The 25,781-nt window shown below is 41.9% G+C and overlaps 1 protein-coding gene across 4 annotated transcripts in view; it reads right to left on the bottom strand.

The window, feature by feature from the left end:
• Window positions 1–22,694, bottom strand: part of cdh18a (cadherin 18, type 2a) — a 69,225-nt gene extending 46,531 nt beyond the window's left edge. The window contains exons 1-2 of one of the 4 annotated variants that reach the window (XM_041842119.1): window positions 22,389–22,694; window positions 3,314–3,416 (exon numbers count right to left, since the gene is read on the bottom strand). The gene's annotated coding sequence lies outside the window, so the exon portion shown is untranslated. Of the gene's footprint in view, window positions 1–3,313; window positions 3,661–22,388 lie in introns of those variants that run through there. The other 3 variants (XM_041842121.1, XM_041842118.1, XM_041842120.1) reach the window with 3 other exon arrangements.
• Window positions 22,695–25,781: the final 3,087 nt, after the last annotated feature.

Genomic DNA, 25,781 nt, shown 5'->3' with positions numbered 1-25,781 from the left:
GGCTCTTATGAGGACCGCCACAGGAATGGAAGACCCAGAGTTACCTCTGCTACAGAGGATAAGTTCATTATAATGGATGAGGAGGTGTGATGGTGTGGGAGTGCTTTGCTGGTGACTCTGTCATTGATTTATTTAGAATTCAAGGCACACTTAACCAGCATCGCTACCACAGCATTCTGCAGCGATATGCCATCCCATCTGGTTTGTGCTTAGAGGGACTATTATTTGTTTTTCAACAGAACAATGACCCAACACACCTCCAGGCTGTGTAAGGGCTATTTGACCAAGAAGGAGAGTGGTGGAGTGCTGCATCAGATGACCTGGCCTCCACAATCACCCAACCTCAACCAATTGAGATGGTTTGGGATTAATTGGACGGCAGAGTGGCGGTCCCGAGTGGCGCAGCGGTCTAAGGCACTGCATCTCAGGGCATGAGGCGTCACTACAGACCCCCTGGTTCGATTCCAGGCTGTTTCACAACCGGCCGTGATTGGGAGTCCCATAGGGCGGCGCACAATTGGCCCAGCATCGTCCGGGTTTGGCCGGTGTAGGCCGTCATTGTAAATAAGAATTTGTTCTTAACTGACTTGCCTAGTTAAATAAAGGTAAAATAAATAAACAAATAAAAATGAGTGAAGGAAAAGCAGCCAACAAGTGCTCAGCATATGTGGGAACTGCTTTAAGACTGTTGGAAAAGCATTCCAGGTGAAGCTGGTTGAGAGAATGCCAAGAGTGTGCAAAGCTGTCATCAAGGCAAAGGGTGGCTATTTGAAGAATCTCAAATATAAAATATATTGTGATTTGTTTAACACTTTTTTGGTTACTACATGATTCCATATGTGTTATTTCATATTTTTGATGTCTTCACTATTATTCTTCAATGTAGAAAATACTAAAAATAAAGAAAAATCCTTGAATGAGTAGGTGTGTCCAAACTTTTGACTGGTACTGTATGTAAATTAGATATTTCTGTATTTAATTTCAATAAATGTTCTAAATATATATTTAATTATAGGGTATTTTGTGTAGATGGTGAGAAAAAAACATTTAATAAATTTTTAATTCAAGCTGTAACACAACAAAATGTGGAATAAGTCAAGGGGTATGAATACTTTCTGAAGGGACTGTAGCATGTGCAATTGTTGCTATAAGCACTAGGTTCACACTGAATATTCACTCTATTGCTACATCCCTCAACATGGTTTTATTAAGAATGACAGCAGAAATACATGTAGCTACATATAACAGTCAGTGAGATATAGTGGATATAGCTCTGCAGGTTCTCTCTCTACGCTCAATTTCAAAGGAAATATGAAACTTCTACCCTGAAAACACCCACATCTGTCTTGTGCAGTATAGTTAAACATTATTCCAGGCAAACAACATATTAATCAAATATCCAATCTTTTTCCAAATATACCATGGAAAATTGATAGAAAATAGGTAATTGATTGTCCTTGTATGCAATTCAAGGGTAATGGTGTTGCAACTATTCATTCTGATTAGTTGAGGGCCACAAAACAGATTAGCAATTGATTTGTTTCTAACGTTGCTAATTATGACGCTAATTGGAGAGAAATACTCTGTGGACCTTGAGACTACATCTGAGGCCGTGGCAAACATTATGATGAGTTGTGTACTGTAGCTTAGACATATGCATATGCCTCCCCTTTTCCCCTGCACAAAGTTCAAGAGTCATGTTGAACTCTAAGGGTAATTATGGTTTTATTTATACTTAGCCATGCTGTACAGCTGAGCCAATCTGTAGCCTACAGCTAACTAGCTAAATCAGCTACTAGCCTGAAACTTAGGTTTTACCTATGTCAAGCCAGCACCATACAATTAGATGTATGCTGGAGAAATACAATTACTGGTCACTTCACTACATTATCTATTATTGAGAAGGCTGGCCTTACACTTCACTATCAAGTCACTAGCTAACACAGCTTTGGGCATGTCAGGGTATGGCCCTCAACACTAGGCTACTGGGGGATACAGTAGCTAGCTGGGCTTAAACCTCAAATACACAAACTCAGCTTGCTAATTTTATGCTAAAAAGCTTGGACCCTTGCATTGCTGTAAGTGCAGCTTTATATTTGGAAGTTTATACTGTAGGTCTTTTCAAGACCAAGGTCTGTCGTATTTTGTTAATCTGGCCATTTGCTAACAAAATCTGCTGACAATTGCACTCAGCCAAGACACAATGTCTGAAATGCTACATCCTGCTTGTTGTCATAAGTTTGGCAACAATGACATTTTGAGATATTTCTGTAGACAATGCATTAACTATCTTTATTGACAACGCTGGTTATAGTGGGAGTAAAACATTACAGGACCACCATGAATCCACCACATACTGGTCAAATGAGATTAGCCCAGATATGTCTTTCATAAGACTCATCTCCCAGGGTTTGAGATCTACAGAACCTAGCAGGTGGTTTTTGCTCCCCACAAAGAATCTCACTTGACTTGGCTTCTGGTAACCTCTTCCCTTTGTGGAGACTGGAGGGAGAGGAAAGGAGGACAGACCACCCCCTGTGGAGTTTTAGTAAATCTCAGGAGATGATGGTGAGAATGATTGCTCATTACAGGATTAGCAGTATACAGAGAATGACTCAAGGGAAGGTTTGACGTGGGTCTGGCACATTGAGTCATTGACATCCCCACTGCATAAAGCATTAGTGAAGAGGTATCTAGTACTGTAGCTAGCAGAGACAGGCTGTCCCAGTGAGTCTTTTAAACCTTCCCCCCTCTGGATCAAATGGAACTCAGGAGAATTGCTTTGGCATTTCAATGGAGGGAATTATGCATACATTTAGCATGGATCTCTCTAATCATAAGGTAATGAGCCACAGCTGACAAATGCACTACATTACATTTTAGAATAGCAGCCTACATACCCCCTTATTCTATACAAATCAGCACCTGCAGAAATTCAACACTTCCTCTACACATTAGGTGTATATTTTTTGCAGAACCATCACATATTTTCCAGTTCTTTAACCAGTTACATCTTTTGAGGCACTAACACAGCCAATTGCTAGACTGCAGTGAATTGATCATGGAGCAGTTAAATTGTTCCACAGGATTCCAGCTCTCCTGTTTAGTTCCATCTGAGAGCTGGAGCTATGAGTGGCTATGAAAAGTACTATGGTAATTTGATAGATACCTTGGTGATAATAAAAAGGACACCTCCAATAAAGCTCAAACAATAAAACCATTGAAAATATGGCAGCAGGGCTCTCACTCTCACAATCCCCTGGCCGTATAGAGAGGCTCTGAAGCAGCGTGAATAAAACATAAATTAACTCACACTTTTTCACAGCAGCAGCGCTCACCACAGGCAAAAGCAGCTTCAGAGGATCCAACAGCAGAGGCAGCAGCAGTAGCACGACAGACCATAGCAGATGTGAAAGCTATGACAACAGAGAGAGAGAGAGATGGATTGAAAGTGCTGAACAATTTGCCCTTACCTTACCTCTCCAGACAGATGATAAGGTGTGTGAACAGTGAGCTGTGAACAGATTCTCCCCTATCTGTCTACTGCTGCTCCCAATCCACCTCAGTGGAGTCATCTCCCCAATCCGCCAGGTTGTTGCCTCACTTGCTTGCTGCAGCTCTGGAGTGGGGCTCTGATTGGCCGACTAAACAACACACTGGTACACGTAGACACACACAGATGCTCTCACATTCTTTCTCTCTCTTACGCACACATGCATGCACACACATACTGTCATCTCAGCATTTTCCTCACATTTTTTACTCTCTCCCACACACAAACACACATGCACGCACGCACGCACGCACGCACGCACGCACGCACACACACACATACACACACACACACACACACACACACACTCTCTCTCTTTCTCTCTTTCTCTACATCTGCTGCCTCAGGGACTGGGCTAAGGTGTAACAAGCTCAAAGCAGAGGGGTGAATTTGCTTGAAGGCGAGTGTCGCTCCTAAAGGAATCCTAATTAATAATATAAGACTCAGGAGAGTGAGGTGGAGGGAAGAGTTATGTGCAACAAAGACCGTGAAGCCCTACCAGACCACAGGACATTTTTAACTGAGATGACAGCGAATGTGTCAGCACATAAAAAATAAACGGGAGGGAGGGTTGCACATAGTATTGTGGAAGCAAGCAGAGTTGAGAATGTGATAAAACAAAGGGCTTATGGGAGGAAAAAAAGGTTTACCTACCAGAGCCCCAAAGTCATCAAACCTTCACAGTTGACTCCCATGCCATCCATCATCTTCCCCCCACATAGTCGAAGGATAGGGAGGTGATTTATCTTTTCAGCCTCATTTATTTATTTACCTCTGCCAACATTATCAGTGGCCGTGTTGGTGGGCCCCATGTTGAGTTATGTAAAACCGTAGGGGAGACCGGGGTTGGTTGTCACACTTTTTACTCTAGTGTGTATTTCTCAGCACCAGTATATCTTACAATAATCTTTTTAATATTGGGAGAAAGACCAAGATCTTGGGTTGAAATGGGGACCATTTTTATCCTCATATATTATTCCAACACGGAGTTAAAAGCTATGAAACACACTCTGTCCACTTGTGACAACCAGCCCCATATTTGATCGAATTATATAACAAAATTCAGCATTTTATGCCGTGAGAATAACATACTATATGCAATTTTGTGTGTGTATGCATGTCTTTGCACACGCATGTGTGCGTGTGGGGGTGTGTAGCACAAGCACAAAAGAGCTTGGATTTATTATAATGGAGTTGATGGCAGGGGCGTTTCTAGGATTCGAAGACATTGGGGGCTTAGCCCAAAGCTAGTAGGGGGGTCCAGGGGCATCCTCCACCAGCAAAAAAAGACAATACATTTCAACAGCTAAATGCATGAATTTTGTGCACTTTGAGATGACATTGAGAGATTAGAACATTGAGAGATTAGATCTTTTTCAGGTAACTTGTACCTTCCCACCTGCCACAGCAGACACTGCCAGTACTCAATTACAGTAGTTACTGTGGGTCTGTCTACTCTGGAACACTGTGTACTCTCACTCTGGAACACATACATCTACAGTGAATTGCCAAAAACCTCCACACTAGGGTTGAATATCGGGAACCTGGTTACCAAGATTTACTGGGATTTACAGCCCAAAACCACTCCCTTTTCCCTGGATAAATAACTGCGAGAAACCGGTAAATTATAACAAATTATTTATATGAACAACATGGGGTGTGTAACGTATACTCCCTCTCCGGCGTTCAAAGTCCCCAGTCTGCTCATTATTACGCACACCTGTCACCATCGTTACGCGCACCTGCGCCTCATGAGACTCACCTGGACTCCATTACCTTCCTGATTACCTCCCCTATCTGTCACTCCCTTTGGTTCCTTCCCCAGGCATTATTGACTCTGTTATTGTGTTTCATGTCTGTACGCTACTTGTGTTTCTTGTTTTGTTCCATGTATTATTTATTATTAAATTCACTCCCTGTACTTGCTTCCCGACTCCCAGCGTACAAATTACAGGGTGAAATAGAACTGTTAAATTACAGTATATGCAATGTCTAAATCTGACTTCTCTACGGCCTCTGCATGATGAATCAAGGCTCAGGCTGGTGACAGACCCATCTCAGTATGGAGCACAGTTCACAATGCATGTAGACCTATCATCTCATCATGGTAACTTTTTTTCTTGTGACAGGTAGGCCACTATTAGCTGCAGCATAGCCTATGCTACAGTAATATAAAGAAAGAATGCGCGTCTAATTTACCCATCTCCATCTGGCTTTTGGGGTCACTTTGTTTTTAAATTATACATTTAGCTAATTAATGATGGGTTATGCATAATAACCTTCTAATTTTATAGCCTCTGTCTCTTGCGCTGGCCTAAAAAACACTCCTTAGCTCTTGGAGTCCCATGCAGGAAAAGTGTTGTGTGTCTCTCATCATCACCTATTATTCTGTTGCTGTCTATGTGTCTTGTCTGGTGTGTCTCTTTAGTTTTGCAATTCAAAACGGTCAAGGGGTTACTGGGGTAGCTGAACTTGTTTTGGGCCTGTGTCTGGGTCACCTAAATCATCCTCTTCCCTAACAGTTGCCCCTGGCTGCTGCTGTTCTAAGTGCTCCACTAGCCTGCTGTTCTCATCTGTCCTCCTCCTTGGCTCATCTGCAAGGAAGCAAGGTAGAGTTGCAACATGACATTATTTAGTTTTAGAGTTACTACCAGGACAAACATGACAGATAAGAACCTACATAGCCCCTAGGCTATATGAATATAAATAGACATGAGCCCCCCAAAAAATACCTGTAGAATGGAATAGGATATAAGACCTCTAAGATTCATTTAATTTTATCAGTTATTCCAGCTAACGGTAGATTACATAACATTTGAGGACACATAGCTTAAGGGCCTCTGTATTTTAAACCCTACCTCTAACCTTAAACCATACCCTTGCCCAAACCTTAACCTTAACCATAACCCCTACCCAACCTTAACCCTTACCTAAACCATTTCAAATGTCAACTTCAATGGGGTAGGGACGTCCCAAGGATCCCGGATAGCAAGGACCCTTCTTGCAGTGCCTGCTACTGCCTAGCACAGTATAGTGTATTGTTTCTTTTTGTCCATAACATTTGTCAGTAAAGAAAATATATTTTAATACTGCCTACCGCAAGTGATGTGTGGTTATGGAAACTCATAACTGAAGTTATTATTATTAGTTATTATTATTTTTACCATCAAAATGTTCAGGGCTAATTGCTCAGGCCTAATGACGTCGCTGGGTGATAGGGACAACCATCCACAGCCCCCCCCCCCCATGCTAAATAAGATGCTAGTTACCGCATGGCTTGACCTAGGAACTCAGAAATAGGTTTGAAATATAGCTGTCCTTATCCTCTTTTCAACTAACATAATTGTTAATGGATGTTCCCATAATTCAAACATTTCCAAAGAAAATATTACACAGTGCCATTTAGATTGGGAGTAATAAATACTGTGATAACCAACCCGTGAGACAACCAATCCTGGTCTTCCCTACTCATAATATAAACAAATCTATCAAGGAGCGCCTTTTGTACTGTGCGTGTCATGCTAATTGATATTTGAAAGACAATGACGAGGCTTTAGGATATAACGGCAACATATAATTGAATGAGAGGGTTATACTATTGGGAGGTCCTTTAAAAGCATTTTTCCAATGTATGGCAACTACATCAGCATATCACATAGAATGAGCGCTCATCAAATAAATCAACATTTAATGCAAACTAGTTTAACCAAAGCCTTGAGACACAGTAATTCCTTAACAATGAGTGGACCTGACAAGGTCCCATTATCCACTATCGGCTTAATTCGGCATCAGTGTTACATGGTGTCAGGGAGTATTTCGCCTAAGAGGAAGGAAGACATAAATTACATGAACTGACTTAAATAGGTAGGACCAATCACAATTACAAATCATTTACATTTGAGAAGTCAAGATATGATGAAGAGAGAGGATATGTAATATCTTCAAAGTGGAAAATTGGAACTACAGTATATTAAGTGATATTAGCACTGTAACTGGCCCCATAGCTTTACCTGGTCACATAGTCAGCAAAAAACTCCTGGCCTTGGTTATTATATACAATATGCCTGTGTATCCAAATTATGATTCATGTCTTATTTGTCTAAGCTTTGACAATGGCTTTAGTAATTTAAATTAATAAATTGCAATGGGTTTAGTGATGAAAGCTTTCCATCATTCAAATTTTCCATCCAGAAATGTGCTTTACTTCCAGGCAGCTAGGCAGCTGGCAATTTAGAAGAGGAGGGCATGCACATGGTGGAGCCTTCTCTTATCTTTTGAAATTGTATATAAATGTCACATTGAAATTCCACAGTTGGGCATTAGTCAAAGATGACGGATGGGCACTGCTACTGGTAATTTATTGTCATGGCTGAGGCAGTGGTGGTGTGTGACTGAGATTACAAAAGGGGTGTCAGAAAGCACAAGCTGGGGCCTGATATAAGGTCCAACAAGAAAAAAACGATGTGATAAGAAACCATATCTGTATTGACTTTATATTATAGCACTGATCATCTTCATTTGAATGGCAAAGTTGTGCAGGGCAATACATGCATTATTGAAGGTAATCTTGGAACTGTCCATTTTATTCTCTACAAAGTTTAAAGGAGGTCAATTTATTTTCCACTTCCTGTGTTAAGAAACTAAAACAGCTCTCGATAAAGGTTAACTACAGTATCTTAGAACCCAACATATCTTAGATGTCATTGTAATGTAAAGATTGTTCTAAATGTTCCAATTTACACTTCCCATGAAGTAGGTTCAAATCCAAGATAATTTCCTGCCTCTCTCTCTCTCTCTGTCTCTTTCAAGCTAAACTAGGAAACGGTATCAGCCATTTGATGGAAACTTCTTTTTAAGTTTTTGTCTTTCTTTCTTCTCCTCCCCTGGCTCAGAGCACTTGAGTGTGCGTCTTACATCACATAGAGTTCCCATCGTAATTTCCCCCTCTTTTTTGTTCTCTCAACTTCATATGCTTTGTACTTCTCTCTGCACATAAAAGTGTGCTCACTCTAGGTTTTTCCTCAGGAGCTGGCTAGCCACTTATAACCCTTCCGACCCCTTCCGAATCTCCTTTTCCATTTTCCTCCAAACTGCTGTCAACATTTGGGGACTGTTACAGTATTTCCAATTTCCTGTCATCCTACTTTCCCTCATCCTCTGACACTGGGGTGTCAGATAAATTAGAAACGGAGGAATGGGCCTTTACAGAGTCTTGACAGTCTTTATCTCATGAGCGTGTTATTTCTGTGGCCAAATTTTCATCGCTGTCTGGGATCACCGGTATAGGTCCATCAAATATTCCTGTGGACATTGTCAGTGACAGGGCGCCTTTCTGAGTAAGTGATAGAGTTGCTAAAGAGCAGATAACTGGCAAGCGGCATCAGCATCAATCTCTAGTTATTCTGACTGGGTGCTGTGGAAGCTGGGGGTGTAGTGGAGGTGCTGAAGCAAGAGAAGGTCGGTTTTCTTGTTGCTCTATTATTCTCTATATGTTCTCACAGAATGACCTGATGTCTGTTTTTGTTGGTTTAGAGTTTGTTTTGGAGTTTGATGGGTGGCTGTGTTAGTTTTGTTAGACCTGTCTAAAACATGAGCGCTAATCAATATCATTCTAGTAAAAATCATTCTAGTAGATGTGTCAAGATGTGCCATAGGGAGATGAGTCATAGTTTTGGGACTATGTGAATGGAATACAATCATGCATACCTCTATACACCTGCATTTCCATGCTAGTGAACGACACACAATTTGTCAATGAGTCTGTCCTTGAGCTATTTGTCTCTTGAAGCAGCCAAGGTGCATATGACACAGTATTTATTCTTAGACCACACCACTGTTGGTTTATCCTTGGGAATGGGAAAAATTTGTTACGTAAACACCATTTGAATTGTTGCTGAAATGACAAGATTGATTTAGGATTGGCTTTTGTAAATGTTACCTGTGTGAATTCTAACTTTTGCTGAGCACACTACTGGTAGGCCATAATTGCCTGGAATACTCTTGAGTGCATGCCTTAGAAATGCCAGTGGAGCTGCCAAATCTGGACAGAAGAGGGGGCCACAGTAAGAGGTCATATACCAACTACAGCAGTACAATACATTATATAGAGGACAAAATTGTATATGGGTATCTGTCAATATCAAGATGGTCTAACATTTTTGGTAACATATCCCATAACAGCACATAATAGTTATCCACTGTATGCCCTTCCTCTCAAAATGGCATTGGAGGGGATGGCTGCCGTTTTACGGGCTCCTAACCAACTGTGCTATTTTGTTTGTTTTTTCGCATTGTTTGTAACTTATTTTGTACATAAAGTTGCTGCTACCGTCTCTTATGACCGAAAGGAGCTTCTGGACATCCGAATAGCGATTACTCACCTCGAACTGGACAAATATTTTTTATTTAATGAGTCCGACGTGAAGGATATACTGCTTTCAGGAGAACAGGCCCAAATCTGGGAATAAGTGCATTGACGACGTCATCCCCACAGTGACTGTACGTACATATCCCAACCAGAAGCCAAGGATTACAGGCAACATCCGCACCCAGCTAAAGGCTAGAGCTGCCACTTTCAAGGAGCGGGACACTAATCCGGACGCTTATAAGAAATCCTGCTATGCCCTCAGACGAACCATCAAACAGGCAAGGCGTCAATACAGGACTAAGATTGAATCCTACTACACCGGCTCTGACGCTCGTCGGATATGGCAGGGCTTGCAAACTATTACGGAATACAAAGGGAAACCCAGCTGGGAGCTGCCCAGTGACGCAAGCCTACCAGATGAGCTTAATGCCTTTTATGCTCGCTTCGAGGCAAGCAACACTAAAGCATGCATGAGAGCACCAGCTGTTCTGGACGACTGTGTGATCATGCTGTCCGTAGCCGATGTGAGCAAGACCTTTAAACAGGTCAACATTCACAAGGCCACGGGGCCAGACGGATTACCAGGGCGTGTACCAACTTGCAAGTGTCTTCACTGACATTTTCAACCTCTCCCTGACCGAGTCTGTAATTCCCACGTTTCAAGCTGACCACCATAGTCCCTGTGCCCAAGAATGTGAAGGTAACCTGCCTAAATGAATATGCCCTGTAGCACTCACGTCGGTAGCCATGAAGTGCTTTGAAAGGCTGCTCATGGCTCACATGACCAGCCTTTCTCTTCCCTGAAAGTTAACAGATGGAGTCACTTGCAGATTTTAACTATAAAACGCCAGTAAATTGATATGGTGACCTCCTATAAGTATCTTGGGACTTGGTTAGATGAAAAGCGTGAATTTTAAACAGCACATTGATAACTTGACCAAGAAACTGAAGTTGAAATTGGGTTTCTATTTTAGGAACAAATCTTGCTTCTCAATGTTAGTCAGAAAGGATCTTGTTCAAAGCACTTTTTTTATCAGTGCTGGATTATGCTGATATTGTCTATATGCAGGCCTCAGCAAGTACCTTCAAAACTCTGAACACAGTGTATCATGATGCTTTAAGATTTTTTACAAATGCTAGATTACTCACCCATCACTGTGATTTGTGTGCTATGGTGCAATGGACCTCTCTCTCCACCAGGAGGCTAAAGCACTGGTACACTTTTGTGTACAAAGCATTGATAGGACAACTCTCTTTGTTTCTCTGTTCCTTACTGACCAGATCAGTCACTCAATGCAGTCTTCGTTCACAGTCACTGCTGTCCTTGTCTGTTCCTAAGGCTAGAACTGAGATGGGGAAACAATATTTTTCCCATAATGCCCCTTCATCCTGGAACATGTTTCAAAAGATATTAAAGTTAGGGGAGTTAGTGTCCTTGCCTGTTTTTTAGACTCTGATCGACAACACTGTTTGTGATAGCTGCAGTTGTTTCTAATCTTTCAATTGTATCTGTAACTTGTGACACTTTGTATTTTGTGTGTATTTTGTATTTTTCTGTGATATATTATGTACACGCTGCTATTTCCCTGTTTTGCCTTCTTGCCAGGTTGCCCTCGCAAAATAGGTTTTTAACCTCAGTGGGTCTTACCTGGTTAAATAAAGGATAAATCATTTAATTTTTTTAACCATTAACACCATCATCTCAGAAACCCTAGACCCACTCCAATTCGCATACCTGCCCAACAGAATCACAGATGACAAAATCTCAATCACACTCCACAGTGCCCTTTCCCACCTGGACAAAAGGAACACCTATGTGAGAATGTTGTTCATTGACTACAGCTCAGCGTTCAACACCATAGTGCCCACAAAGCTCATCACTAAGCTAAGGATCCTGGGACTAAACACCTCCCTCTGCAACTGGATCCTGGACTTCCTGACGGGCCGCCCCCAGGTGGTAAGGGTAGGCAACAACACATCTGCCACGCTGATCCTCAACACCAGGGCCCCTCAGGGGTGCGTGCTTAGTCCCCTCCTGTACTCCCTGTTCACCCACGACTGCGTGGCCATGCACGACTCCAACACCATCATTAAGTTTGCTGACGACACAACAGTGGTAGGCCTGATCACCGACAACAATGAGACAGCCTATAGGGAGGAAGTCAGAGACCTGGCAGTGTGGTGCCAGGACAACAACCACTCCCTCAATGTGAGCAAGACAAAGGAGATGATCGTGGACTACAGGAAAAGGAGGGCAGAACACGCCCCCATTAACATCGACAGGGCTGTAGTGGAGCGGGTCGAGAGTTTCAAGTTCCTTGATGTCCACATCACCAACAAACTATCATGGTCCAAACACACCAAGACAGTCGTTAAGAGGGCACGACAACACCTTTTCCCCCTCAGGAGACTGAAAAGTTTTGGCATGGGTCCTCAGATCCTCAAAAAGTTCTACAGCTGCACCATCGAGAGCATCCTGACCAGTTGCATCACCGCCTGGTATGGCAACTGCTCGGCATCCGACCGTAAGGCGCTACAGAGGGTAGTACGTACAGCCCAATACATCACTGGGGCCAAGCTTCCTGCCATCCAGGACCTATATACTAGGCGGTGTCAGAGGAAGGCCCAAAAAATTGTCAAAGACTCCAGTTACCCAAGTCATTGACTGTTCTCTCTGCTACCACATGGCAAGCGGTACCGGAGTGCCAAGTCTAGGTCCAAAAGGCTCCTTAACAGCTTCTACCCCCAAGCTATAAGACTGCTGAACAATTAATCAAATGGCCACCCGGATTGTTTACATTGACCCCCCCCCCCCTTTGTTTTTACACTGCTGCTACTCGCTGTTTATTATCTATGCATAGTCACTTTACCCCTACCTACATGTACAAATTACCTCGATTAACCTGTACCCCCGCACATTGACTCAGTACCGGTACCCCCTGTATATACAGTTGAAATCGGAAGTTTACATACACTTAGGTTGGAGTCATTAAAACTTGTTTTTCAACCACTCCACAAATGTCTTGTTAACAAACTATAGTTTTGGCAAGTCGGTTAGGACATCTACTTTGTGCATGGCACAAGTTATTTTTCCAACAATTGTTTACAGACAGATTATTTCACTTATAATTCACTGCATCACAATTTCAGTGGGTCAGAAGTTTACATACACTAAGTTGACTGTGCCTTTAAACAGCTTGGAAAATTCCAGAAAATGATGTCATGGCTTTAGAAGCTTCTGATAGGCTAATTGACATCATTTGAGTCAATTGGAGGTGTACCTGTGAATGTATTTCAAGGCCTACCTTCAAACTCAGTACCTCTTTGCTTGACATCATGGGAAAATCAAAAGAAATCAGCCAAGACCTCAGAATAAAAATGGTAGACCTCCACAAGTCTGGTTCATCCTTGGGATTAATTTCCAAATGCCTGAAGGTACCACGTTCATCTGTACAAACAATAGTACGGAAGTACAAACACCACGCAGCTGTCATACCACTCAGGAAGGAGACACGTTCTGTCTCCTAGAGATGAACGTACTTTGGTGCGAAAAGTGTAAATCAATACCAGAACAACAGCAAAGGACCTTGTCAAGATGCTGGAGTAAACAGGTACAAAAGTATCTATATCCACAGTAAAACGAGTCCTATATCGCATTACCTGAAAGGTCGCTCAGCAAGGAAGAAGCCACTGCTCCAAAACCACCATAAAAAAGCCAGACTACGGTTTGCAACTGCACATGGGGACAAAGATCGTACTTTTTGGAGAAATGTCCTCTGGTCTGATGAAACAAAAATATAACTGTTTGGCCATAATTACCATTGTTATGTTTGGAGGAAAAAGGGGGTTGCTTGCAAGCCGAAGAACACCATCCCAACCGTGAATCACAGGGGTGGCAGCATCATGCTGTGGGGGTGCTTTGCTGCAGGAGGGACTGGTGCACTTCACAAAATAAATGTCATCATGAGGAAGGAAAATTATGTGGATATATTGAAGCAACATCTCAAGACATCAGTCAGGAAGTTAAAGCTTGGTCGCAAATGGGTCTTCCAAATGGACAATGACCACAAGCATACTTCCAAAGTTGTGGCAAAATGGCTTAAAGACAACAAAGTCAAGGTATTGGAGTGGCCATCACAAAGCCCTGACCTCAATCCTATGGAAAAGTTGTGGGCAGAACTGAAAAAGCATGTGTGAGCAAGGAGGCATACAAACCTGACTCAGTTACACCAGCTCTGTCAGGAGGAATGAGCCAAAATTCACCCAACTTATTGTGGGAAGCTTGTGGAAGGCTACCCGAAACGTTTCACCCAAGTTAAACAATTTAAAGGCAATGCTACCAAATACTAATTGAGTGTATGTAAACTTCTGACCCACTGGGAATGTGATGAAAGAAATAAAAGCTGAAATAAATAATTCTCTCTACTATTATTCTGACATTTCACATTCTTAAAATAAAGTGGTTATCCTAACTGACCTAAAACAGGGAATTTTTACGAGGATTAAATGTCAGGAATTGTGAAAAACCGAGTTTAAATGTATTTGGCTAAGGTGTATGTAAACTTCTGACTTCAACTGTAGCCTTGTTATTGTTGTGTAATTTTATTTTGTTCGTTTTTATTTTGTTTTTTACTTTAGTTTATTTAGTAAATATTTTCTTAACTCTATTTCTTGAACTGCATTGTTGGTTAAGGGCTTATAATAAGCATTTCACTGTAAGGTGATTTGTTATGACTGACGTGTCGCCATAGCCTATATATTAGTATTGTCCTTTAAAGTTATTTTGGTACGCTGTCTCTTTTCTGTCTCATTTATTGTGTCGTTGTAGTTCCCTCCCCCTTGTTGATCACCACGGCAACCAGCACACCTGGGAACTGCCACACCTGAGCCTGATGAGCTTAAAGAGCCATGTGCAACATGTAAAAAGGAGCACCCAGCTCAATTCCTCCTTTCTGCTGCTGGTGAGAACATAGACCGCGACTTCGTATGAGTTCGCCACTGCCATGCTATGTCTCCGCAACCAAACCTTGTTGCCACCTGGACAGAGCCGACCGATGAGTGCTACGATGCACAATGTCTACTATTGACCAGATTAGGGACTGTCAATTTTCTGAACTGAGTGAGGGACTGCTTGTTTTTGAGAACTCCTGCTCTGTTCTTCCCCCTGTGCCAGTGGTGAGGCAACATGTGCCAACAACGGACCGACAAGTGAACGGACAGGCAACATACTGATGGGCAGCCTATTGGGGGTGGTGGCCATCTTTCTCTCCAGTAGCTAGGACTTTTAAACATTGTAAACCCCAAAACGTACTAGTAAAAATACTGTTTGTGTGGTAGCCTGTTTTTGACAAGATGTCTGTCAATTAACCACACGTCATGATGTTGACATTATGAAAGGGTCTAGCAATTATCCTAACTTCCTTTGGTCAGTAGGGTTTGGGGCTTGAGTACATTGCCAGTCTGAGCCGCGTCACACAGCCATTACTCAACTGCATACCCTGATGACAGCACTGTAAGGATGGATGTCTGCATATCAACATACTGTAATATTAAGACTTCCTATTTTGTAGAGGTCTGCTGAAGGACAGCTTCTAAGCTACTTTCTGGGCTAAATGACGGTGAAACTATACCCATTTAAAATAGATGATGTAGAACAAGACAGCTGCTTGATGGGCTCTGGATAGAAGGGACTCTTTGAGAGGCAGTTGATATAAGGTGTGCAGGTAAGATTACACCAAACCTACATAAAATGAAAGTATTCTGCAGAGTTTAGCTGCTAATCTGCAAAATTAGTTAATGGTGGGTATTTCTCTGCGCTGTCAGTCAGTTGGTTGCATTCCCCCTCAGATGTCAGAGATTTACACTAAGCCGTCATGCTGAAAGCTGCAACTGAAGTCAATTCAAGACGATGAGATCAAACCCACAGCGCTTTTAATGGAGGCTACCCACTGGGCACAGACGTCAATTCAACATCTGTTCCATGTTGGTTCAATGTAATTTAATTGAAATCACATGGAAAAAAACATTGATTCAACCAGTTTGTGCCCAGTGGGTAACTTCATTAACGTCAGTTAGGTCAGGCCAGATAATCATCACTCGAGGCTGGTTTGAGTGAGGTGTTGGACTGTTATATAATGTCTGCATCCGAAATGGCACCCTATTCCCAATATAGTGCATTACTTTGGGCCAAAAGTAGTGCACTATATAGGGCAGGGTTCTTCAATTCGGGTCCTGGAGGGCCGAAACACTTCTGTTTTTTATTTCTACCTGGTAGTTAATTGCACTCACCTGGTGTCCCAGGTCTGAATTAGCCCCTGATTAGAAGGAGAGGATGAAAAACAGAGGTGTTTCGGCCCTCCAGGACCGGAATTGAAGAACCCTGATATAGGGGATAGGGTGCCATTTTGGATGCCACTAATCTCTCACCTTCAACCTACACTTTCACCTATACCAGGACCGATTTAGAACATTACAGATGGAGTGATATCCCTGCACAACTTCTACATTCACATGTCATGTGAGATTCGGTTGTCTGTCTGAGGTATACTGCCTGAGGCGGTGTGAAAAGCCATTCACAAGCCCACTGTCAATGCTGGTACATGCACTCCAACAATTTCAACAGACAGAGGAGCACTCCATACCTGTTTGGAATAAAGGTTATTGATGTCCCAATGAGTCATAGCTGGCTGCACCATTAACACTTAGGCTACACTTTACTCCACAATTCCTGAGGTATATTCCACAGTAGCTGAGGTATATTTCACAGTAGTGGAGGTATAATTCCAGCAAGATATTGCTGAGAAACTAAGACAGCATAATTAAATGTTGCCTATTCCCAAGGGTTAGTGCAATATGTACTAGGGATGAATATTTTCCTGAAAATATACAAAGTTTCAATACCGGGAATAATTCATATTTATCCTGAGAGTCCCGGGAAATACCGCAAAAATCATCGGAAGTGCCCATTTAAAGCGTTTAAAACCAACATATGGTCACTATTTCAGGGTTCTCCCACTGCGCCACCTTTTTGGCTTGGCTGCGCCACTATGTAAAGATTTCAGAGGAAATGAAACAGATATTTAGTCATATCACGTTCCTCAATGAATTCAGTGCATTTCAGCAGTAGGCTGTCTCGACACAGAGCGTGCTCAGGACACATAGAGCTCACCCCGAGCATAGCGTTGTCGAATCATACAAACTTTGGAACGGCAATCAAACAAAAGTCAAATGACCAAAGTTGCTAGGCTTGCTAGATAACCTTCAACGAATGACAGAATATCTCCTATATTTGGCAAAATCGAGTTGATGATTATACAGATAGCAGATCAGCTCATGAATAACGGGGAGATGAAGAGTGGAAATAGTTTAAATATCAAGGTACTGTATCTTAACGGGGACAAATTCTGTTAAAAAAATATCTATACTGTTTGTTGATCACACATTCTCTACCGAAGCTCTCATATGGCCAGCAAGTACGAGACGTAAAACATGTTATATGGTATTTTGACATGCATAGGTGAGATGTGCTTTGATAATGCAACCTATGGATTACAGAATAAAGTTAGGAATTTGCATGCGAGACAGGAGTCAGGATGTTGGGTTTCAGTGGGATTGGAACTGGATAGGAAAATAGCCTTGGCTCTAGGACAGGACTGCATGTTTGTGACAGAGATGCCTATGTAGTGAATTGTGCATAGGCCTATCAAATTTGTGACTGTCTGAAGAGTCACAATGACAGCTCAAAGAGGCATACGTGATTTTATAGGCTTTGTGCCGCGTTCAAATCGACTGAGAACTCAGAAAAATACAAGGTCAATTCATGACATCAGTGATTTTCAGGTCGGAAAGTTGGCGCTCTAGAAAGAGGCCATAGTTGGAATTCCGATTTGGATGACCATTCAAATCGAGTTGGAAGTTTGAGATTTCAGAGTTCCCGGTTCCGAGTTCCCAGTTGTTTTAAACGCGCCAATACTGTTGGGCAGGGGTCTCCAACACTATTCCTGGAGAGCTACCCTCCCGTAGACTTTTGCCCAAGTTGTAACTAACTAGATTCAGTTTATCAACCAGCTAATTATTAGAATGAAGTGCGCTAAATTAGGGTTGGAGTGAAAACCTACAGGATGGTTGCGCTCCAGGAACAGGGATGGAGAACCCTGCTGTAGGGGTTTCCAACCCAGTAGGGTTTATTAACTGCATTCGGGTCGCGTGTGCATTCTGGCAGTGGCAATTGTGTGTGTTCTTTGAATTTATGGTGACTTTGTGTGAAGTAAATAGGCTTCCATGCGACAACCTGTTTTGATAATGTTCTATGAAATGTTTTGCTAATCTGCTGCTGCGCATGTTGTGTATTTTGTGGAATTGCGTTAGTGCGACATTGGGGGAAATGTTGTATAATTTCCCGGGTCTTGTCATTGTATTTTTTCACATTTTCGAGAAATGTGAAGTGTTCCCGGAAGAGTGATCCCGGTTACCCATGTTAATCGCGAATATGATTTTAAGAAACGTAAACAATTACGAATATTCACCAATTATTTTGTTTTCACACTGAGAATGAAGGTGCCCTTCCATTAAAATACAAACATGCATACAACATAATGAAATACACTAGGGTGTAGTACACTATCCTGCCAATACACCTTTTTTAATTTTATTTTTTAGTCATTTTAGCAGACGCTCTTATCCAGAGCGACTTACAGTTAAGTGAGTGCATACATATATATTTTTTTCATACACATCAAATGCCTGCTCTAAAGCATTTACACACACACACACACCTATCGGTAGCCTCAAAACCTTGAAGTTATCCAGCCATGCAAACTGAAATTGAATAATATGAGCTGCCTGCTTTTTACCCTCTGATGTTTGGTTTTTGATGTGCGCTTCACTAGTCTGTCAGTTCATGGATTTATACTCTAAATGGCTGCTTTCACTTGAATTGCTTCATCACAAAAGCACCTCATTGAGCACAGATTGTACACAGCACTGCAAATATACTTTTTACTGTGTCTGCTGAATTTCTCCCTAACATTTTAAGGGTTTGATATTGTCTCTGTCTCCTCAATAGAGATCCTATTAAATTACTAGAGGGGCTATGTCATAAACTCTCAAAGTTCCATAATGGGGTGAAAATGGCAGTCATCTTGGTCAGGTAGAAATCCAAAACCAGTTTAATTGGAATGAATGGCAGTTGAGGCATAGATGATGCATGTTCTGCTTTTACTTATGCATGTTATGTCAGAAATGTTGTAATGGAATTATAGTCAACCTAAAATATTGTCATATAATTAAAAAAACAGTTTATATGGGTTCTATACCAATTTTCTGTATAAATGGCCTCTAAAATATATGTACAGTGCCTTGCAAAAGTATTCATCCCCCTTGGCGTTGTTCCTATTTTGTTGCATTACAACCTGTAATTTAAATGGATTTTTATTTGGATTTCATGTAATGGACATACACAAAATAGTCAAAATTGGTGAAGTGAAATGAAAAAGATAACTTATTTCAAAAAATTCTAAAACATATATAACGGAAAAGTGGTGCATGCATATGTATTCACCCCCTTTGCTATGAAGCCCCTAAATAAGATCTGGTGCAACCAATTACCTTCAGAAGTCACATAATTAGTTAAATAAAGTCCACAATCTCAGTATATATACACCTGTTCTGAAAGGCTCCAGAGTTTGCAACACCACCAAGCAAGGGGCACCACCAAGCAAGCGGCACCATGAAGACCAAGGAGCTCTTCAAACAGGTCAGGGACAAAGTTGTGGAGAAGAACAGATCAGGGTTGGGTTATAAAGAAATATCAGAAACTTTGAACATCCCACGGAGCACCATTAAATCCATCATTAAAAAATTGAATATGGCACCACAACAAACCTGCCAAGAAAAGGCCACCAACCAAAACTCACGGACCAGGCAAGGAGGGCATTAATCAGAGAGGCAACAAAGAGACCAAAGATAACCCTGAAGGAGCTGCAAAGCTCCACAGCGGAGATTGGAGTATCTGCCCATAGGACCACTTTAAGCCATACTCTCCACAGAGCTGGGCTATACGGAAGAGTGGCCAAAGAAAAGCCATTGCTTAAAGAAAAAAATAAGCAAACACGTTTGGTGTTCGCCAAAAGGCATGTGGGAGACTCCCCAAACATATGGAAGACGGTACTCTGGTCAGATGAGACTAAAATTGAGCTTTTTGGCCATCAAGGAAAACGCTATGTCTGGCGCAAACCCAACACCTCTCATCACCCCAAGAACACCATCCCCACAGTGAAGCATGGTGGTGGCAGCATCACGCTGTGGGGATGTTTTTCATCGGCAGGGACTGGGAAACTGGTCAGTATTGAAGGAATGATGGATGGCACTAAATACAGGGAAATTCTTGAGGGAAACCTGTTTCAGTTTTCCAGAGATTTGAGACTGGGACGGAGGTTCAACTTCCAGCAGGACAATGACGCTAAACATACTGCTAAAGCGACTCTCGAGGGGTTTAAGGGGAAACATTTAAATGTCTTGGAATGGCCTAGTCAAAGCCCAGACCTCAATCCAATTGAGAATCTGTGGTATGACTTAAAGATATCTTTGAAGGACATACCCCAAGAGACTTGCAGCTGTAATTGCTGCAAAAGGTGGCTCTACAAAGTATTGACTTTGGGGCGGGGGGAGTTATGCACGCTCAAGTTCAGTTTTTTTGTCTTATTTCTTGTTTGTTTCACAAGAAAAAATATTTTGCATCTTCAAAGTGGTAGGCATGTTGTGTAAATCAAATGATACAAACCCCCAAAAAATCAATTTTTAATTCCAGTTTGTAAGGCAACAAAATAGGAAAAATGCCAAGGGGGGTGAATACTTTCCTAAGCCATTGTAAACAGACCATATATGTCTCAGATTTTGTTTTCTTGGAAAGCTGTGAGTGCTAGTATACGATACAATATCAGTACTTCTACAATGGGTGGTTCTAATCCTGAATGTTGATTGGTTAAAACCGCATTCCAGCCAGTGTCTATTCCACAAGTTACCACCGGCTAAATATATGATGTTAAAATGCCTATTTACTCTTTTCCATCTGACTGCGCAATCCACTGTCTCATCAGCCCAGCCAAGCCATTTATAAACTGGATCTATAAAAAGCATCTAGACATTATCTCACATTTCTTTTAGACTAACATTTAGTTTTCAATAGCAGAGATTTGTATAAACCTTGCTGTCTGTCTCTCTGACATTTGCAATTTTGTTTCAATATTCAAATTCACCATAATTTCTATGGATATATACAAAGGAATGTCAATTGAAAACAGGTAAAACTAAATGAAGTGCACCTAGTTTGCAGTCTTTCCAGCTTCAGTTTGAAGTGATTGTGTAAGCTGTGTTGTTGGCTAGCTCCTTTGAACAACAATGTCCTGGCGATAGAGCACATTTTCTATGCCAGGAGAAATCGCACCTCATTAGCTCATTGTTATGGATGTATCCAAATAAATGTAAAATGCTTAAACAAATGCAAATGCACCTACTTTGTTGTTATTCTGGCTGCAATGTTTGACATGACTGTAAGTTAGCCGGAGTTGGCTAGCTAGCAAGCAAGGGATAAGAATGTTGCCAGCCAGTATGGCAATGGAACATTTAGAACGAACGTCTGGGTCGTGTCCATAGATACAGAACAAAAAGACTGAACGACTGGGTCGCATCTCTGGCAACCGAACCGATAGAACGAACGACCAGCCGAATTGGGTAGCAACCCTAGATTTGTGTCGGGACTATATCTTGTGGAAAAATGAAATACTATGTATAAAATCATCAAAAGAAAGTTTTTAATGAAAATATGTCAACCATTATTGGAATATGTTGGTAGCCCGTTGTATAAAAGTGATAATGCCCTCGAAGCCGACCTTGTCTCGGGCCTAACCACCCATGCCAACATCCTCCAAACACCGGCTTCTATGGGATTATCACTTAATTGTTGCATTTACAACTTGTCTAAATCCTATCACCAACTGATTTGAGACAGTGTATGGCTAGGGATTGACTGCATTGTTTGAATGGAATGTTGGCATATTGGCAGTTAATTTGAATAATTAATGATATCATTCCTCCATAACTGTTTGGATAGCTAGCTAACATACATACAGTGCAGAAACATTTTTCACATTCATTGTTTTAAACATGATCTTATCACATCACTGGCAAACCATGGTTGACCAACTCCCTGACCAACATGGCTGACCTTTCGACCATCATAAGAAGGTTCATGTCCATTCCAGTATTCTAACTCTTAATTCTATGGTCTCCTCCATCACATCCTCTGAACATTCTCTAAAAATCAAACACAACAAAATCCATCCCTTATGAGTGAAAATTCCCTAAGCCGGAAATGGCTCGCATGAAAATCACACACAAAGCATTCTTTAAAAAGCAACTGAAAACAACATTTTCTATCAACTAGAAAATCTCAGAAGTGATCCATCCTACCTGTTTCACTTTCAATTAAATCTCAGGGCTCCATCTCAAAGGCACGTGGCTCAGGTACAGAAAACACATGCAGAGGTGAATGCAATGCACACGCTGAATTCCGGATGGTGTAAAGAATGAACAAATCCAGATCCAGTCACCCACGAGACCTAGGGATGTGTATTGTCCTCATTTGAGCACCGTCGCAAACAGCTCCAAGGAAAAAATGTACATGACAAGAAAAATGAAAAAAGATAGAGAAAAAGCTGGGGGAAAGGAGAGTATGCCAGCACATAACTCTGCCAGTCTGCTCTCTCTCCCTTTATCTCTTTCTCTGTCCCCCTCTCTCCACTCTCTCTATCGCTCAATTTTTCTCTCCTCTCTCTCTCTCTCTCTCTCTCTCCCTCATACACACACGCTCTCTCTCTTCTGTGCTCTTGCACTCACAGCTGTGTAATCAATTGGATCTGATAGAAAATAATAGCACTCGATTTAACAGGACAATCAATACGATGTATCCCCCTGACTCTACCCCTGGCTGCTGCTCCTGTACTGATTGGATTACAACACACCAATTAGACATTTGGCAGAGTGTGACACACACACTATATCCCAAAACAAAAAATATATAATCTGCAGCATTGTAACATTGAGACCACATCAATTGTTGTAATGTTTGAGCTCCTAGAAAAAATCAATTTTAAATCCAAAGGGTGGGAAGGGGACTGACTGGCACCTTCCTTAGGGAATACTGTAGTCCTCCTTGGGGAAAATAGTCTACAATTTTCACTGTTTGATAAAAAACGTAATGTTACTCCCCACTGTGTGTCTTCTGGTCAAGTAGAAATTCAGCTAAGTATAATAAAAACACAGGCTAACATTGATGCACTGTACGCTCTCCATATTTGTTTACCCATGAACAAGCTAAAGGTGGTTGAAAACCGCAGGAGTAAAACACATTATGTGACTGTCTCCGGTTTGTTTTGTTTTCGCTTGAGTCTGACTTCCTCTGCTACCTCCATGAATACATAATGAATCAAAAGAAGGCACAGCAATACATTTTCTAAATCCTGTTTATAAAACGGAGGTGGTTATCATCTGCCCTTTTTTGTATTGATAACGTCATTACTTCCTCCTGGAGGCTAAAACTACAAATTATATACTTGACTTGTATAGTCTTCAGATTCATTGGAGGCTGCTTGAGTAGCATCATGGGCAGAAGAATGGGGAAGGATTTGAATGGGGGTATATGTACTGTGTATGTGTACTGTAGCATATGCACATCCAAAAGCACTCAATAAATGTATGTATTGTCTGGGTCATTCTTTTTGTTCATTCTGAGGACACACTTCACTTATCAAATCAAATCAAATCAAATCGTATTTGTCACATACACGTGTTTAGCAGATGTTATAGCGGGTGTAGCGAAATGCTTGTGCTTCTAGCTCCGACAGTGCAGTAATATCTAACAAGTAATATCTAACAATTTCACAACATATACCTAATACACACAAAACTAGTAAGGAATGGAATGAACAGGGAGTACAGGAGGGGGCTGAGCACGCACCCTTGTGGGGCCCCAGTGTTGAGGATCAGCGAAGTGGAGATGTTGTTTCCTAACTTCACCACCTGGGGGCGGCCCGTCAGGAAGTCCAGGACCCAGTTGCACAGGGCAGGGTTCAGACCCAGGGCCTCTAGCTTGATGATGAGCTTGGAGGGTACTATGGTATTGAATGCTGAGCTATAGTCAATGAACAGCATTCTTACATAGGTATTCCTTTTGTCCAGATGGGATAGGGCAGTGTGCAGTGTGATGGCCATTGCATCGTCTGTGGATCTATTGGGGCGGTAAGCAAATTGAAGTGGGTCTAGGGTGACAGGTAAGGTAGAGGTGATATGATCCTTGACTAGTCTCTCAAAGCACTTCATGATGACAGAGGTGAGTGCTACAGGGCGATAGTCATTTATTTCAGTTACATTTGCTTTCTTGGTTACAGGAACAATGGTGGCCATCTTGAAGCATGTGGGAACATCAGACTGGGAAAGGGAGAGATTGAATATGTCCATAAACACACCAGCCAGCTGGTCTGCGCATGCTCTGAGGACGCGGCTAGGGATGCCGTCTGGGCCGGCAACCTTGCGGGGGTTAACATGCTTAAATGTCTTAATCACGCCGGCCTCGTCAGTGGCACTGTGTTATCCTCAAAGCGGGCGAAGAAGGTGTTTAGCTTGTCTGGAAGCGAGACGTCGGTGTCGGTGACGTGGCTGGTTTTCCTTTTGTAGTCTGTGATTGTCTATAGACTCTGCCACATACGTCTCGTGTCTGAGCCGTTGAATTGCGACTCCACTTTGTCTCTATACTCATGTTTTGCCAGTTTGCGGAGTGAGTAGCTACACTGTTTGAATTCTGCCATATTCTCAGTCACCTTGCCATGGTTGAATGCGGTGGTTCTCGCTTTCAGATTGGCGCGAATGCTGCCATCTATCCACCGTTTCTGGTTAGGGTAGGTTTTAATAGTCACAGTGGGCACAACATCACCTATACACTTCCTGATAAACTCAGTCACCGTTTCAGTGTATTCGTCTAAATTATTTTCGGAAGCTACCCGGAACATACAGTTGAAGTCGGAAGTTTACATACACTTAGGTTGGAGTCATTAAAACTCATTTTTCAACCACTCCACACATGTCTTGTTAGCAAACTATAGTTTTGGCAAGTCGATTAGGACATATACTTTGTGCATGATATAAGTCATTTTCCCAACAATTGTTTAGAGACAGATTATTTCACTTATAATTCACTGTATCACAATTCCAGTGGGTCAGAAGTTACATACTCTAAGTTGACTGTGCCTTTAAACAGCTTGGAAAATTCCATTAAATGATGTCATGGCTTTAGAAGCTTCTGATAGGCTAATTGACATCATTTGAGTCAATTGGAAGTGTACCTGTGGATGTTTTTCAAGGCCTACCTTCAAACTCAGTGCCTCTTTGCTTGACATCATGGGCAAATCAAAAGAAATCAGCCAAGACCTCAGAAATAAATGTGTAGACCTCCACAAGTCTGGTTCATCCTTTGGATCAATTTCCAAACGCCTGAAGGGACCACGTTCATCTGTACAAACAATAGTACGCAAGTATAAACACCATGGGACCACACAGCCGTCATACTGCTCAGGAAGGAGATGCGTTCTGTCTCCTAGAGATGAACGTACTTTGGTGCGAAAAGTGCAAATCAATCCCAGAACAACAGCAAAGGACCTTGTGAAGATGCTGGAGGAAACAGGTACAAAAGTATCTATATCCACAGTAAAAACAAGTCCTATATCGACATAACCTGAAAGGCCGCTCAGCAAGGAAGAAGCCACTGCTCCAAAACCGCCATAAAAAAGCCAGACTACGGTTTGCAACTGC

Source organism: Coregonus clupeaformis, chromosome 21, assembly GCF_020615455.1.
Source record: "Coregonus clupeaformis isolate EN_2021a chromosome 21, ASM2061545v1, whole genome shotgun sequence".
NCBI classification, from domain to species: domain Eukaryota; kingdom Metazoa; phylum Chordata; class Actinopteri; order Salmoniformes; family Salmonidae; genus Coregonus; species Coregonus clupeaformis.
This window is presented reverse-complemented; position numbering and strand designations above follow the sequence as displayed.